The sequence below is a fragment of the Petromyzon marinus genome, chromosome 58, assembly GCF_048934315.1.
Source record: "Petromyzon marinus isolate PM22_M1 ecotype Great Lakes invasive population chromosome 58, UKy_Petmar_22M1.pri1.0, whole genome shotgun sequence".
In the NCBI taxonomy this organism is placed as follows: Eukaryota; Metazoa; Chordata; class Hyperoartia; order Petromyzontiformes; family Petromyzontidae; genus Petromyzon; species Petromyzon marinus.
Genome location: NC_133724.1, coordinates 9,621,541 through 9,637,401, shown reverse-complemented (window position 1 = coordinate 9,637,401; position 15,861 = coordinate 9,621,541). Strand labels below are relative to the sequence as shown.

Below are 15,861 nucleotides of genomic sequence, written 5' to 3'. Positions count from 1 at the left end.
TTTGTCATTGACAGGACCTCTGCTGGACTGCAAAGACATGCATAGAAGAATCAGTTGGAAAAAAAATCGCACCTCTTTCACTTATCATTTACGTTATGATGTGAGAAGTTTGTTTATAGCTCCCATAATTGTCTTTACGTTCGTTTGGACTTTTAGTAAAAAAATGTGCACGCTTATTTATGTAACGCAGAGACTTGTCCAAACAATTGCACTTAACACACAAAACTGTTTAACTTATCTTACAAATGAATATCACTTTCTCCAATAATGATGTTTTGAATCGCATTCTGAAAATCATATTAGATGATGGAACTGAGGCCGAATGATATTCACAAAAAGCCTTGTTCAATTTGGTTGTGTAACGGTGAAGTCGAGAGTGTGATTTTGCGAAAATGTGCTCAAAATGTGAGCATCAAGTGGGCATCACAATTGGGGATATTCTATGGGGGTGTTGGTCTACGGGAGAGTGATTGACTGAAGATTATCCAGGTCCTTGGTTCAAATCCAATTGTCCCCTTTGTCTTTTTTAGGAAATGTATCTTTGGCAGAACCATTTATATAGTGCAAAGACATGCACGAGGATAGGAGTTTGAAATCGCTCCACGTTAAAGAATTTGTCGTATATTTTTTCTTTGATTTCCCTTCATCACTAGAGGAGTATTTTTGTAAGAAAATACCAATGAATGTCTTTACTTTCTTTGAGATAAAAAATAATATTTCTGCACTTTTTAAGTCAAGTGAAGATTTTTCCTTAGCATCTGACTTACATACACAATACTTTGCAACTTGTATTAATGTACACTTCACTTTCCCAACTGTTGATGTAATGAATGCCATTCTGAAAATCATATAAAATAATGTGACTGAGGTCCAATTATATCCTCTAAAATACTTGTTCATGGTGGTTGTGGACTGAGGACGTCGATAATTTATTTTCAGGGAAAATGAGCTAAAAAATTGATTCAAGATTGCGTCAAAATGCGTAGTATTCCGTGGGGGTGTAGCTCAGTGGTAGAGCATTTGACTGCAGATCAAGAGGTCCTCGGTTCAAATCCAAGCGCCCCCTTTTTTGATTAGTGAATTTTGTCATTGGCAGGATCTCTGCTGGAGTGCAAAGACACGCATAGAAGAATCAGTTGGAAAAAAAATCGCACCTCTTTCACTTACTATTTACGTCATGATGCGAGAAGTTTGTTTATAGCTCCCATAATTGTCTTTACGTTCGTTTGGACTTTTAGTAAAAAATGTGCACGCTTATTTATGTAACGCAGAGACTTGTCCAAACAATTGCACTTAACACACAAAACTGTTTAACTTATCTTACAAATGAATATCACTTTCTCCAATAATGATGTTTTGAATCGCATTCTGAAAATCATATTAGATGATGGAACTGAGGCCGAATGATATTCACAAAAATCCTTGTTCAATTTGGTTGTGTAACGGTGAAGTCGAGAGTGTGATTTTGCGAAAATGTGCTCAAAATGTGAGCTTCAAGTGGGCATCACAATTGCGGATATTCTATGGGGGTGTTGGTCTAAGGGAGAGTGATTGACTGAAGATTATCCAGGTCCTTGGTTCAAATCCAATTGTCCCCTTTGTCTTTTTTAGAAAATGTATCTTTGGCAGAACCATTTATACAGTGCAAAGACATGCACGAGGATAGCAGTTTGAAATCGCTCCACGTTAAACAATGCATCGTATATTTTTGCTTTGAATTCCCTTCATCACTAGAGGAGTATTTTTGTAAGAAAATACCAATGAATGTCTTTACTTTCTTTGAGATAAAAATAATATTTCCGCACTTTTTAAGTCAAATGAAGACTTTTCCTTAGCATCTGATTTACATACACAATACTTTGCAACTTGTATTAATAAACATTTCACTTTCCCAAATGTTGATGTAATGAATGCCATTCTGAAAATCACGTAAAATGATGTGACTGAGGTCCAATTATATCCTCTAAAATACTTGTTCATGGTAGTTGTGGACTGGCGACGTCGAGAATTTAATTTCAGTGAAAATGAGCTAAAAAATAGATTCAAGATTGCGTCAAAAAGCGTAGCATTCCGTGGGGGTGTAGCTCAGTGGTAGAACATTTGACTGCAGATCAAGAGGTCCTCGGTTCAAATCCAAGCGCCCCCTATTTGCGAGTGAAATTTGTCATTGACAGGACCTCTGCTGGAGTGCAAAGACACGCATAGAAGAATTAGTTGGAAAAAAAATCGCACCTCTTTCACTTATCATTTACGTTATGATGCGAGAAGTTTGTTTATAGCTCCCATAATTGTCTTTACGTTCGTTTGGACTTTTAGTAAAAAATGTGCACGCTTATTTATGTAACGCAGAGACTTGTCCAAACATTTGCACTTAACACACAAAACTGTTTAACTTATCTTACAAATGAATATCACTTTCTCCAATAATGATGTTTTGAATCGCATTCTGAAAATCATATTAGATGATGGAACTGAGGCCGAATGATATTCACAAAAATCCTTGTTCAATTTGGTTGTGTAACGGTGAAGTCGAGAGTGTGATTTTGCGAAAATGTGCTCAAAATGTGAGCTTCAAGTGGGCATCACAATTGCGGATATTCTATGGGGGTGTTGGTCTAAGGGAGAGTGATTGACTGAAGATTATCCAGGTCCTTGGTTCAAATCCAATTGTCCCCTTTGTCTTTTTTAGAAAATGTATCTTTGGCAGAACCATTTATACAGTGCAAAGACATGCACGAGGATAGCAGTTTGAAATCGCTCCACGTTAAACAATGCATCGTATATTTTTGCTTTGAATTCCCTTCATCACTAGAGGAGTATTTTTGTAAGAAAATACCAATGAATGTCTTTACTTTCTTTGAGATAAAAATAATATTTCCGCACTTTTTAAGTCAAATGAAGACTTTTCCTTAGCATCTGATTTACATACACAATACTTTGCAACTTGTATTAATAAACATTTCACTTTCCCAAATGTTGATGTAATGAATGCCATTCTGAAAATCACGTAAAATGATGTGACTGAGGTCCAATTATATCCTCTAAAATACTTGTTCATGGTAGTTGTGGACTGGCGACGTCGAGAATTTAATTTCAGTGAAAATGAGCTAAAAAATAGATTCAAGATTGCGTCAAAAAGCGTAGCATTCCGTGGGGGTGTAGCTCAGTGGTAGAACATTTGACTGCAGATCAAGAGGTCCTCGGTTCAAATCCAAGCACCCCCTATTTGCGAGTGAAATTTGTCATTGACAGGACCTCTGCTGGAGTGCAAAGACACGCATAGAAGAATTAGTTGGAAAAAAAATCGCACCTCTTTCACTTATCATTTACGTTATGATGCGAGAAGTTTGTTTATAGCTCCCATAATTGTCTTTACGTTCGTTTGGACTTTTAGTAAAAAATGTGCACGCTTATTTATGTAACGCAGAGACTTGTCCAAACAATTGCACTTAACACACAAAACTGTTTAACTTATCTTACAAATGAATATCACTTTCTCCAATAATGATGTTTTGAATCGCATTCTGAAAATCATATTAGATGATGGAACTGAGGCCGAATGATATTCACAAAAATCCTTGTTCAATTTGGTTGTGTAACGGTGAAGTCGAGAGTGTGATTTTGCGAAAATGTGCTCAAAATGTGAGCTTCAAGTGGGCATCACAATTGCGGATATTCTATGGGGGTGTTGGTCTAAGGGAGAGTGATTGACTGAAGATTATCCAGGTCCTTGGTTCAAATCCAATTGTCCCCTTTGTCTTTTTTAGAAAATGTATCTTTGGCAGAACCATTTATACAGTGCAAAGACATGCACGAGGATAGCAGTTTGAAATCGCTCCACGTTAAACAATGCATCGTATATTTTTGCTTTGAATTCCCTTCATCACTAGAGGAGTATTTTTGTAAGAAAATACCAATGAATGTCTTTACTTTCTTTGAGATAAAAATAATATTTCCGCACTTTTTAAGTCAAATGAAGACTTTTCCTTAGCATCTGATTTACATACACAATACTTTGCAACTTGTATTAATAAACATTTCACTTTCCCAAATGTTGATGTAATGAATGCCATTCTGAAAATCACGTAAAATGATGTGACTGAGGTCCAATTATATCCTCTAAAATACTTGTTCATGGTAGTTGTGGACTGGCGACGTCGAGAATTTAATTTCAGTGAAAATGAGCTAAAAAATAGATTCAAGATTGCGTCAAAAAGCGTAGCATTCCGTGGGGGTGTAGCTCAGTGGTAGAACATTTGACTGCAGATCAAGAGGTCCTCGGTTCAAATCCAAGCGCCCCCTATTTGCGAGTGAAATTTGTCATTGACAGGACCTCTGCTGGAGTGCAAAGACACGCATAGAAGAATCAGTTGGAAAAAAAATCGCACCTCTTTCACTTATCATTTACGTTATGATGCGAGAAGTTTGTTTATAGCTCCCATAATTGTCTTTACGTTCGTTTGGACTTTTAGTAAAAAATGTGCACGCTTATTTATGTAACGCAGAGACTTGTCCAAACAATTGCACTTAACACACAAAACTGTTTAACTTATCTTACAAATGAATATCACTTTCTCCAATAATGATGTTTTGAATCGCATTCTGAAAATCATATTAGATGATGGAACTGAGGCCGAATGATATTCACAAAAATCCTTGTTCAATTTGGTTGTGTAACGGTGAAGTCGAGAGTGTGATTTTGCGAAAATGTGCTCAAAATGTGAGCTTCAAGTGGGCATCACAATTGGGGATATTCTATGGGGGTGTTGGTCTAAGGGAGAGTGATTGACTGAAGATTATCCAGGTCCTTGGTTCAAATCCAATTGTCCCCTTTGTCTTTTTTAGGAAATGTATCTTTGGCAGAACCATTTATATAGTGCAAAGACATGCACGAGGATAGCAGTTTGAAATCGCTCCACGTTAAACAATGCATCGTATATTTTTGCTTTGAATTCCCTTCATCACTAGAGGAGTATTTTTGTAAGAAAATACCAATGAATGTCTTTACTTTCTTTGAGATAAAAATAATATTTCCGCACTTTTTAAGTCAAATGAAGACTTTTCCTTAGCATCTGATTTACATACACAATACTTTGCAACTTGTATTAATAAACATTTCACTTTCCCAAATGTTGATGTAATGAATGCCATTCTGAAAATCACGTAAAATGATGTGACTGAGGTCCAATTATATCCTCTAAAATACTTGTTCATGGTAGTTGTGGACTGGCGACGTCGAGAATTTAATTTAAGTGAAAATGATCTAAAAAATAGATTCAAGATTGCGTCAAAAAGCGTAGCATTCCGTGGGGGTGTAGCTCAGTGGTAGAGCATTTGACTGCAGATCAAGAGGTCCTCGGTTCAAATCCAAGCGCCCCCTTTTTGCGAGTGAAATTTGTCATTGACAGGACCTCTGCTGGAGTGCAAAGACATGCATAGAAGAGTCAGTTGAAAAAAAAATCGCACCTTTTACTTACCATTTACGTTATGATGCGAGAAGTTTTGTTAATAGCTCCCATAATTGTCTTTACGTTCTTTTGGACTTTTAGTAAAAAATGTGCACGCTTATTTATGTAACGCAGAGACTTGTCCAAACAATTGCACTTAACACACAAAACTGTTTAACTTATCTTACAAATGAATATCACTTTCTCCAATAATGATGTTTTGAATCGCATTCTGAAAATCATATTAGATGATGGAACTGAGGCCGAATGATATTCACAAAAATCCTTGTTCAATTTGGTTGTGTAACGGTGAAGTCGAGAGTGTGATTTTGCGAAAATGTGCTCAAAATGTGAGCTTCAAGTGGGCATCACAATTGGGAATATTCTATGGGGGTGTTGGTCTAAGGGAGAGTGATTGACTGAAGATTATCCAGGTCCTTGGTTCAAATCCAATTGTCCCCTTTGTCTTTTTTAGGAAATGTATCTTTGGCAGAACCATTTATATAGTGCAAAGACATGCACGAGGATAGGAGTTTGAAATCGCTCCACGTTAAAGAATTTGTCGTATATTTTTTCTTTGATTTCCCTTCATCACTAGAGGAGTATTTTTGTAAGAAAATACCAATGAATGTCTTTACTTTCTTTGAGATAAAAATAATATTTCCGCACTTTTTAAGTCAAATGAAGACTTTTCCTTAGCATCTGATTTACATACACAATACTTTGCAACTTGTATTAATAAACATTTCACTTTCCCAAATGTTGATGTAATGAATGCCATTCTGAAAATCACGTAAAATGATGTGACTGAGGTCCAATTATATCCTCTAAAATACTTGTTCATGGTAGTTGTGGACTGGCGACGTCGAGAATTTAATTTAAGTGAAAATGATCTAAAAAATAGATTCAAGATTGCGTCAAAAAGCGTAGCATTCCGTGGGGGTGTAGCTCAGTGGTAGAGCATTTGACTGCAGATCAAGAGGTCCTCGGTTCAAATCCAAGCGCCCCCTTTTTGCGAGTGAAATTTGTCATTGACAGGACCTCTGCTGGAGTGCAAAGACATGCATAGAAGAGTCAGTTGAAAAAAAAATCGCACCTTTTACTTACCATTTACGTTATGATGCGAGAAGTTTTGTTAATAGCTCCCATAATTGTCTTTACGTTCTTTTGGACTTTTAGTAAAAAATGTGCACGCTTATTTATGTAACGCAGAGACTTGTCCAAACAATTGCACTTAACACACAAAACTGTTTAACTTATCTTACAAATGAATATCACTTTCTCCAATAATGATGTTTTGAATCGCATTCTGAAAATCATATTAGATGATGGAACTGAGGCCGAATGATATTCACAAAAATCCTTGTTCAATTTGGTTGTGTAACGGTGAAGTCGAGAGTGTGATTTTGCGAAAATGTGCTCAAAATGTGAGCTTCAAGTGGGCATCACAATTGGGAATATTCTATGGGGGTGTTGGTCTAAGGGAGAGTGATTGACTGAAGATTATCCAGGTCCTTGGTTCAAATCCAATTGTCTCCTTTGTCTTTTTTAGGAAATGTATCTTTGGCAGAACCATTTATATAGTGCAAAGACATGCACGAGGATAGGAGTTTGAAATCGCTCCACGTTAAAGAATTTGTCGTATATTTTTTCTTTGATTTCCCTTCATCACTAGAGGAGTATTTTTGTAAGAAAATACCAATGAATGTCTTTACTTTCTTTGAGATAAAAATAATATTTCCTCACTTTTTAAGTCAAATGAAGACTTTTCCTTAGCATCTGATTTACATACACAATACTTTGCAACTTGTATTAATAAACATTTCACTTTCCCAAATGTTGATGTAATGAATGCCATTCTGAAAATCACGTAAAATGATGTGACTGAGGTCCAATTATATCCTCAAAAATACTTGTTCATGGTGGTTGTGGACTGGCGACGTCGAAAATTTATTTTCAGGGAAAATGAGCTAAAAAATAGATTCAAGATTGCGTAAAAATGCGTAGTATTCAGTGGGGGTGTAGCTCAGTGGTAGAGCATTTGACTGCAGATCAAGAGGTCCTCGGTTCAAATCCAAGCGCCCCCTTTTTTGCGAGTGAATTTTGTCATTGTCAGGACCTCTGCTGGAGTGCAAAGACATGCATAGAAGAGTCAGTTGAAAAAAAAATCGCACCTTTTACTTACCATTTACGTTATGATGCGAGAAGTTTTGTTTATAGCTCCCATAATTGTCTTTACGTTCTTTTGGACTTTTAGTAAAAAATGTGCACGCTTATTTATGTAACGCAGAGACTTGTCCAAACAATTGCACTTAACACACAAAACTGTTTAACTTATCTTACAAATGAATATCACTTTCTCCAAATATGATGTTTTGAATCGCATTCTGCAAATCATATTAAATGATGGAACTGAGGCCGAATGATATTCACAAAAAGCCTTGTTCAATTTGGTTGTGTAACGGTGAAGTCGAGAGTGTGATTTTGCGAAAATGTGCTCAAAATGTGAGCTTCAAGTGGGCGTCACAATTGGGGATATGCTATGGGGGTGTTGGTCTAAGGGAGAGCGATTGACTGAAGATTATCCAGGTCCTTGGTTCAAATCCAACTGTCCCGTTTGTCTTTTTTAGGAAATGTATCTTTGGCAGAACCATTTATACAGTGCAAAGACATGCACGAGGATAGCAGTTTGAAATCGCTCCACGTTAAACAATGCATCGTATATTTTTGCTTTGAATTCCCTTCATCACTAGAGGAGTATTTTTGTAAGAAAATACCAATGAATGTCTTTACTTTCTTTGAGATAAAAATAATATTTCCGCACTTTTTAAGTCAAATGAAGACTTTTCCTTAGCATCTGATTTACATACACAATACTTTGCAACTTGTATTAATAAACATTTCACTTTCCCAAATGTTGATGTAATGAATGCCATTCTGAAAATCACGTAAAATGATGTGACTGAGGTCCAATTATATCCTCTAAAATACTTGTTCATGGTAGTTGTGGACTGGCGACGTCGAGAATTTAATTTCAGTGAAAATGGGCTAAAAAATAGATTCAAGATTGCGTCAAAAAGCGTAGCATTCCGTGGGGGTGTAGCTCAGTGGTAGAGCATTTGACTGCAGATCAAGAGGTCCTCGGTTCAAATCCAAGCGCCCCCTATTTGCGAGTGAAATTTGTCATTGACAGGACCTCTGCTGGAGTGCAAAGACACGCATAGAAGAATCAGTTGGAAAAAAAATCGCACCTTTTACTTACCATTTACGTTATGATGCGAGAAGTTTTGTTAATAGCTCCCATAATTGTCTTTACGTTCTTTTGGACTTTTAGTAAAAAATGTGCACGCTTATTTATGTAACGCAGAGACTTGTCCAAACAATTGCACTTAACACACAAAACTGTTTAACTTATCTTACAAATGAATATCACTTTCTCCAATAATGATGTTTTGAATCGCATTCTGAAAATCATATTAGATGATGGAACTGAGGCCGAATGATATTCACAAAAATCCTTGTTCAATTTGGTTGTGTAACGGTGAAGTCGAGAGTGTGATTTTGCGAAAATGTGCTCAAAATGTGAGCTTCAAGTGGGCATCACAATTGGGAATATTCTATGGGGGTGTTGGTCTAAGGGAGAGTGATTGACTGAAGATTATCCAGGTCCTTGGTTCAAATCCAATTGTCCCCTTTGTCTTTTTTAGGAAATGTATCTTTGGCAGAACCATTTATATAGTGCAAAGACATGCACGAGGATAGGAGTTTGAAATCGCTCCACGTTAAAGAATTTGTCGTATATTTTTTCTTTGATTTCCCTTCATCACTAGAGGAGTATTTTTGTAAGAAAATACCAATGAATGTCTTTACTTTCTTTGAGATAAAAATAATATTTCCGCACTTTTTAAGTCAAATGAAGACTTTTCCTTAGCATCTGATTTACATACACAATACTTTGCAACTTGTATTAATAAACATTTCACTTTCCCAAATGTTGATGTAATGAATGCCATTCTGAAAATCACGTAAAATGATGTGACTGAGGTCCAATTATATCCTCAAAAATACTTGTTCATGGTGGTTGTGGACTGGCGACGTCGAGAATTTATTTTCAGGGAAAATGAGCTAAAAAATAGATTCAAGATTGCGTAAAAATGCGTAGTATTCAGTGGGGGTGTAGCTCAGTGGTAGAGCATTTGACTGCAGATCAAGAGGTCCTCGGTTCAAATCCAAGCGCCCCCTTTTTTGCGAGTGAATTTTGTCATTGTCAGGACCTCTGCTGGAGTGCAAAGACATGCATAGAAGAGTCAGTTGAAAAAAAAATCGCACCTTTTACTTACCATTTACGTTATGATGCGAGAAGTTTTGTTTATAGCTCCCATAATTGTCTTTACGTTCTTTTGGACTTTTAGTAAAAAATGTGCACGCTTATTTATGTAACGCAGAGACTTGTCCAAACAATTGCACTTAACACACAAAACTGTTTAACTTATCTTACAAATGAATATCACTTTCTCCAAATATGATGTTTTGAATCGCATTCTGCAAATCATATTAAATGATGGAACTGAGGCCGAATGATATTCACAAAAAGCCTTGTTCAATTTGGTTGTGTAACGGTGAAGTCGAGAGTGTGATTTTGCGAAAATGTGCTCAAAATGTGAGCTTCAAGTGGGCGTCACAATTGGGGATATGCTATGGGGGTGTTGGTCTAAGGGAGAGCGATTGACTGAAGATTATCCAGGTCCTTGGTTCAAATCCAACTGTCCCGTTTGTCTTTTTTAGGAAATGTATCTTTGGCAGAACCATTTATACAGTGCAAAGACATGCACGAGGATAGCAGTTTGAAATCGCTCCACGTTAAACAATGCATCGTATATTTTTGCTTTGAATTCCCTTCATCACTAGAGAAGTGTTTTTGTAAGAAAATACAAATGAATGTCTTCACTTTCTTTAAGATAAAATGATATTTCCGCACTTTTTAAGTCAAGTGAAGATTTTTCCTTAGCATCTGACTTACATACACAATACTTTGCAACTTATATTAATAAACATTTCACTTTCCCAAATGTTGATGTAATGAATGCCATTCTGAAAATCACATAAAATAATGTGACTGAGGTCCAATTATATCCTCTAAAATACTTGTTCATGGTAGTTGTGGACTGGCGACGTCGAGAATTTAATTTCAGTGAAAATGAGCTAAAAAATAGATTCAAGATTGCGTCAAAAAGCGTAGCATTCCGTGGGGGTGTAGCTCAGTGGTAGAGCATTTGACTGCAGATCAAGAGGTCCTCGGTTCAAATCCAAGCGCCCCCTTTTTGCGAGTGAAATTTGTCATTGACAGGACCTCTGCTGGAGTGCAAAGACACGCATAGAAGAATCAGTTGGAAAAAAAATCGCACCTCTTTCACTTATCATTTACGTTATGATGCGAGAAGTTTGTTTATAGCTCCCATAATTGTCTTTACGTTCGTTTGGACTTTTAGTAAAAAATGTGCACGCTTATTTATGTAACGCAGAGACTTGTCCAAACAATTGCACTTAACACACAAAACTGTTTAACTTATCTTAAAAATGAATATCACTTTCTCCAATAATGATGTTTTGAATCGCATTCTGAAAATCATATTAGATGATGGAACTGAGGCCGAATGATATTCACAAAAATCCTTGTTCAATTTGGTTGTGTAACGGTGAAGTCGAGAGTGTGATTTTGTGAAAATGTGCTCAAAATGTGAGCTTCAAGTGGGCATCACAATTGCGGATATTCTATGGGGGTGTTGGTCTAAGGGAGAGTGATTGACTGAAGATTATCCAGATCCTTGGTTCAAATCCAATTGTCCCCTTTGTCTTTTTTAGGAAATGTATCTTTGGCAGAACGATTTATATAGTGCAAAGACATGCACGAGGATAGGAGTTTGAAATCGCTCCACGTTAAAGAATTTATCGTATATTTTTTCTTTGATTTCCCTTCATCACTAGAGGAGTATTTTTGTAAGAAAATACCAATGAATGTCTTTACTTTCTTTGAGATAAAAATAATATTTCCGCACTTTTTAAGTCAAGTGAAGATATTTCCTTAGCATCTGACTTACATACACAATACTTTGCAACTTATATTAATAAACATTTCACTTTCCCAAATGTTGATGTAATGAATGCCATTCTGAAAATCACATAAAATAATGTGACTGAGGTCCAATTATATCCTCTAAAATACTTGTTCATGGTAGTTGTGGACTGGCGACGTCGAGAATTTAATTTAAGTGAAAATGAGCTAAAAAATAGATTCAAGATTGCGTCAAAAAGCATAGCATTCCGTGGGGGTGTAGCTCAGTGGTAGAGCATTTGACTGCAGATCAAGAGGTCCTCGGTTCAAATCCAAGTGCCCCCTTTTTTGCGAGTGAAATTTGTCATTGACAGGACCTCTGCTGGAGTGCAAAGACATGCATAGAAGAGTCAGTTGAAAAAAAAATCGCACCTTTTACTTACCATTTACGTTATGATGCGAGAAGTTTTGTTTATAGCTCCCATAATTGTCTTTACGTTCTTTTGGACTTTTAGTAAAAAATGTGCACGCTTATTTATGTAACGCAGAGACTTGTCCAAACAATTGCACTTAACACACACAACTGTTTAACTTATCTTACAAATGAATATCACTTTCTCCAAATATGATGTTTTGAATCGCATTCTGCAAATCATATTAGATGATGGAACTGAGGCCGAATGATATTCACAAAAAGCCTTGTTCAATTTGGTTGTGTAACGGTGAAGTCGAGAGTGTGATTTTGCGAAAATGTGCTCAAAATGTGAGCTTCAAGTGGGCGTCACAATTGGGGATATGCTATGGGGGTGTTGGTCTAAGGGAGAGCGATTGACTGAAGATTATCCAGGTCCTTGGTTCAAATCCAACTGTCCCCTTTGTCTTTTTTAGGAAATGTATCTTTGGCAGAACCATTTATACAGTGCAAAGACATGCACGAGGATAGCAGTTTGAAATCGCTCCACGTTAAAGAATTTGTCGTATATTTTTTCTTTGAATTCCCTTCATCACTAGAGGTGTGTTTTTGTAAGAAAATACCAATGAATGTCTTTACTTTCTTTGAGATAAAAATGATATTTCCGCACTTTTTAAGTCAAGTGAAGATTTTTCCTTAGCATCTGAATTACATACACAATACTTTGCAACTTTTACTTACCATTTACGTTATGATGCGAGAAGTTTTGTTTATAGCTCCCATAATTGTCTTTACGTTCTTTTGGACTTTTAGTAAAAAATGTGCACGCTTATTTATGTAACGCAGAGACTTGTCCAAACAATTGCACTTAACACACAAAACTGTTTAACTTATCTTACAAATGAATATCACTTTCTCCAAATATGATGTTTTGAATCGCATTCTGCAAATCATATTAGATGATGGAACTGAGGCCGAATGATATTCACAAAAAGCCTTGTTCAATTTGGTTGTGTAACGGTGAAGTCGAGAGTGTGATTTTGCGAAAATGTGCTCAAAATGTGAGCTTCAAGTGGGCGTCACAATTGGGGACATGCTATGGGGGTGTTGGTCTAAGGGAGAGTGATTGACTGAAGATTATCCAGGTCCTTGGTTCAAATCCAACTGTCCCCTTTGTCTTTTTTAGGAAATGTATCTTTGGCAGAACCATTTATACAGTGCAAAGACATGCACGAGGATAGCAGCTTGAAATCGCTCCACGTTAAAGAATTTGTCGTATATTTTTTCTTTGAATTCCCTTCATCAATAGAGAAGTGTTTTTGTAAGAAAATACAAATGAATGTCTTCACTTTCTTTGAGATAAAAATGATATTTCCGCACTTTTTAAGTCAAGTGAAGATATTTCCTTAGCATCTGACTTACATACACAATACTTTGCAAATTATATTAATAAACATTTCACTTTCCCAAATGTTGATGTAATGAATGCCATTCTGAAAATCACATAAAATAATGTGACTGAGGTCCAATTATATCCTCTAAAATACTTGTTCATGGTAGTTGTGGACTGGCGACGTCGAGAATTTAATTTAAGTGAAAATGAGCTAAAAAATAGATTCAAGATTGCGTCAAAAAGCATAGCATTCCGTGGGGGTGTAGCTCAGTGGTAGAGCATTTGACTGCAGATCAAGAGGTCCTCGGTTCAAATCCAAGTGCCCCCTTTTTTGCGAGTGAAATTTGTCATTGACAGGACCTCTGCTGGAGTGCAAAGACATGCATAGAAGAATCAGTTGGAAAAAAAATCGCACCTCTTTCACTTATCATTTACGTTATGATGCGAGAAGTTTGTTTATAGCTCCCATAGTTGTCTTTACGTTCGTTTGGACTTTTAGTAAAAAATGTGCACGCTTATTTATGCAACGCAGAGACTTGTCCAAACAATTGCACTTAACACACAAAACTGTTTAACTTATCTTACAAATGAATATCACTTTCTCCAATAATGATGTTTTGAATCGCATTCTGAAAATCATATTAGATGATGGAACTGAGGCCGAATGATATTCACAAAAAGCCTTGTTCAATTTGGTTGTGTAACGGTGAAGTCGAGATTGTGATTTTGCGAAAATGTGCTCAAAATGTGAGCTTCAAGTGGGCATCACAATTGGGGATATTCTATTGGGGTGTTGGTCTAAGGGGGAGTGATTGACTGAAGATTATCCAGGTCCTTGGTTCTAATCCAATTGTCCCCTTTGTCGTTTTTAGGAAATGTATCTTTGGCAGAACCATTTATATAGTGCAAAGACATGCACGAGGATAGGAGTTTGAAATCGCTCCACGTTAAAGAATTTGTCGTATATTTTTTCTTTGATTTCCCTTCATCACTAGAGGAGTATTTTTGTAAGAAAATACCAATGAATGTCTTTACTTTCTTTGAGATAAAAATAATATTTCCGCACTTTTTAAGTCAAATGAAGACTTTTCCTTAGCATCTGATTTACATACACAATACTTTGCAACTTGTATTAATAAACATTTCACTTTCCCAAATGTTGATGTAATGAATGCCATTCTGAAAATCACGTAAAATGATGTGACTGAGGTCCAATTATATCCTCTAAAATACTTGTTCATGGTAGTTGTGGACTGGCGACGTCGAGAATTTAATTTAAGTGAAAATGAGCTAAAAAATCGATTCAAGATTGCGTAAAAATGCGTAGTATTTAGTGGGGGTGTAGCTCAGTGGAAGAGCAGTTGACTGCAGATCAAGAGGTCCTCGGTTCAAATCCAAGCGCCCGCTTTTTGGCGAGTGAATTTTGTCATTGACAGGCCCTCTGCTGGAGTGCAAAGACATGCATAGAAGAGTCAGTTGAAAAAAAAAAAATCGCACCTTTTACTTACCATTTACGTTATGATGCGAGAAGTTTTGTTTATAGCTCCCATAATTGTCTTTACGTTCTTTTGGACTTTTAGTAAAAAATGTGCACGCTTATTTATGTAACGCAGAGACTTGTCCAAACAATTGCACTTAACACACAAAACTGTTTAACTTATCTTACAAATGAATATCACTTTCTCCAAATATGATGTTTTGAATCGCATTCTGCAAATCATATTAGATGATGGAACTGAGGCCGAATGATATTCACAAAAAGCCTTGTTCAATTTGGTTGTGTAACGGTGAAGTCGAGAGTGTGATTTTGCGAAAATGTGCTCAAAATGTGAGCTTCAAGTGGGCGTCACAATTGGGGATATGCTATGGGGGTGTTGGTCTAAGGGAGAGCGATTGACTGAAGATTATCCAGGTCCTTGGTTCAAATCCAACTGTCCCCTTTGTCTTTTTTAGGAAATGTATCTTTGGCAGAACCATGTATACAGTGCAAAGACATGCACGAGGATAGCAGTTTGAAATCGCTCCACGTTAAACAATGCATCGTATATTTTTGCTTTGAATTCCCTTCATCACTAGAGAAGTGTTTTTGTAAGAAAATACCAATGAATGTCTTCAATTTCTTTGAGATAAAAATATTTCCGCACTTTTTAAGTCAAGTGAAGACTTTTCGTTAGCATCTGACTTACATACACAATACTTTGAAACTTGTATTAATAAACATTTCACATTCCCAAATGTTGATGTATGAATGCCATTCTGAAAATCACATAAAATAATGTGACTGAGGTCCAATTATATCCTCTAAAATACTTGTTCATGGGAGTTGTGGACTGGCGACGTCGAGAATTTAATTTCAGTGAAAATGAGCTAAAAAATAGATTCAAGATTGCGTCAGAAAGCGAAGCATTCCGTGGGGGTGTAGCTCAGTGGTAGAGCATTTGACTGCAGATCAAGAGGTACTCGGTTCAATTCCAAGCGCCCCCTTTTTTGCGAGTGAATTTTGTCATTGACAGGACCTCTGCTGGAGTGCAAAGACATGCATAGAAGAGTCAGTTGA

At 36.6% G+C, this 15,861-nt stretch overlaps 14 non-coding genes across 14 annotated transcripts; all 14 read left to right on the top strand.

Annotated features, from left to right (window-relative positions):
* Window positions 1-994: 994 nt before the first annotated feature.
* TRNAC-GCA (transfer RNA cysteine (anticodon GCA)) lies at window positions 995-1,066 on the top strand. The gene has a single exon. It is a non-coding gene; the product is annotated as a tRNA-Cys (tRNA).
* A 1,008-nt stretch (window positions 1,067-2,074) lies between these two features.
* On the top strand, window positions 2,075-2,146 carry TRNAC-GCA (transfer RNA cysteine (anticodon GCA)). The gene has a single exon. It is a non-coding gene; the product is annotated as a tRNA-Cys (tRNA).
* A 1,006-nt stretch (window positions 2,147-3,152) lies between these two features.
* On the top strand, window positions 3,153-3,224 carry TRNAC-GCA (transfer RNA cysteine (anticodon GCA)). The gene has a single exon. It is a non-coding gene; the product is annotated as a tRNA-Cys (tRNA).
* Window positions 3,225-4,230: 1,006 nt separating this feature from the next.
* Window positions 4,231-4,302, top strand: TRNAC-GCA (transfer RNA cysteine (anticodon GCA)). The gene has a single exon. It is a non-coding gene; the product is annotated as a tRNA-Cys (tRNA).
* A 1,006-nt stretch (window positions 4,303-5,308) lies between these two features.
* TRNAC-GCA (transfer RNA cysteine (anticodon GCA)) lies at window positions 5,309-5,380 on the top strand. Its single transcript has one exon. It is a non-coding gene; the product is annotated as a tRNA-Cys (tRNA).
* A 1,005-nt stretch (window positions 5,381-6,385) lies between these two features.
* Window positions 6,386-6,457, top strand: TRNAC-GCA (transfer RNA cysteine (anticodon GCA)). The gene has a single exon. It is a non-coding gene; the product is annotated as a tRNA-Cys (tRNA).
* A 1,005-nt stretch (window positions 6,458-7,462) lies between these two features.
* TRNAC-GCA (transfer RNA cysteine (anticodon GCA)) lies at window positions 7,463-7,534 on the top strand. The gene has a single exon. It is a non-coding gene; the product is annotated as a tRNA-Cys (tRNA).
* A 1,006-nt stretch (window positions 7,535-8,540) lies between these two features.
* On the top strand, window positions 8,541-8,612 carry TRNAC-GCA (transfer RNA cysteine (anticodon GCA)). The gene has a single exon. It is a non-coding gene; the product is annotated as a tRNA-Cys (tRNA).
* A 1,005-nt stretch (window positions 8,613-9,617) lies between these two features.
* Window positions 9,618-9,689, top strand: TRNAC-GCA (transfer RNA cysteine (anticodon GCA)). Its single transcript has one exon. It is a non-coding gene; the product is annotated as a tRNA-Cys (tRNA).
* Window positions 9,690-10,694: 1,005 nt separating this feature from the next.
* TRNAC-GCA (transfer RNA cysteine (anticodon GCA)) lies at window positions 10,695-10,766 on the top strand. The gene has a single exon. It is a non-coding gene; the product is annotated as a tRNA-Cys (tRNA).
* Window positions 10,767-11,772: 1,006 nt separating this feature from the next.
* TRNAC-GCA (transfer RNA cysteine (anticodon GCA)) lies at window positions 11,773-11,844 on the top strand. The gene has a single exon. It is a non-coding gene; the product is annotated as a tRNA-Cys (tRNA).
* A 1,716-nt stretch (window positions 11,845-13,560) lies between these two features.
* On the top strand, window positions 13,561-13,632 carry TRNAC-GCA (transfer RNA cysteine (anticodon GCA)). The gene has a single exon. It is a non-coding gene; the product is annotated as a tRNA-Cys (tRNA).
* A 1,007-nt stretch (window positions 13,633-14,639) lies between these two features.
* Window positions 14,640-14,711, top strand: TRNAC-GCA (transfer RNA cysteine (anticodon GCA)). The gene has a single exon. It is a non-coding gene; the product is annotated as a tRNA-Cys (tRNA).
* Window positions 14,712-15,716: 1,005 nt separating this feature from the next.
* On the top strand, window positions 15,717-15,788 carry TRNAC-GCA (transfer RNA cysteine (anticodon GCA)). The gene has a single exon. It is a non-coding gene; the product is annotated as a tRNA-Cys (tRNA).
* Window positions 15,789-15,861: the final 73 nt, after the last annotated feature.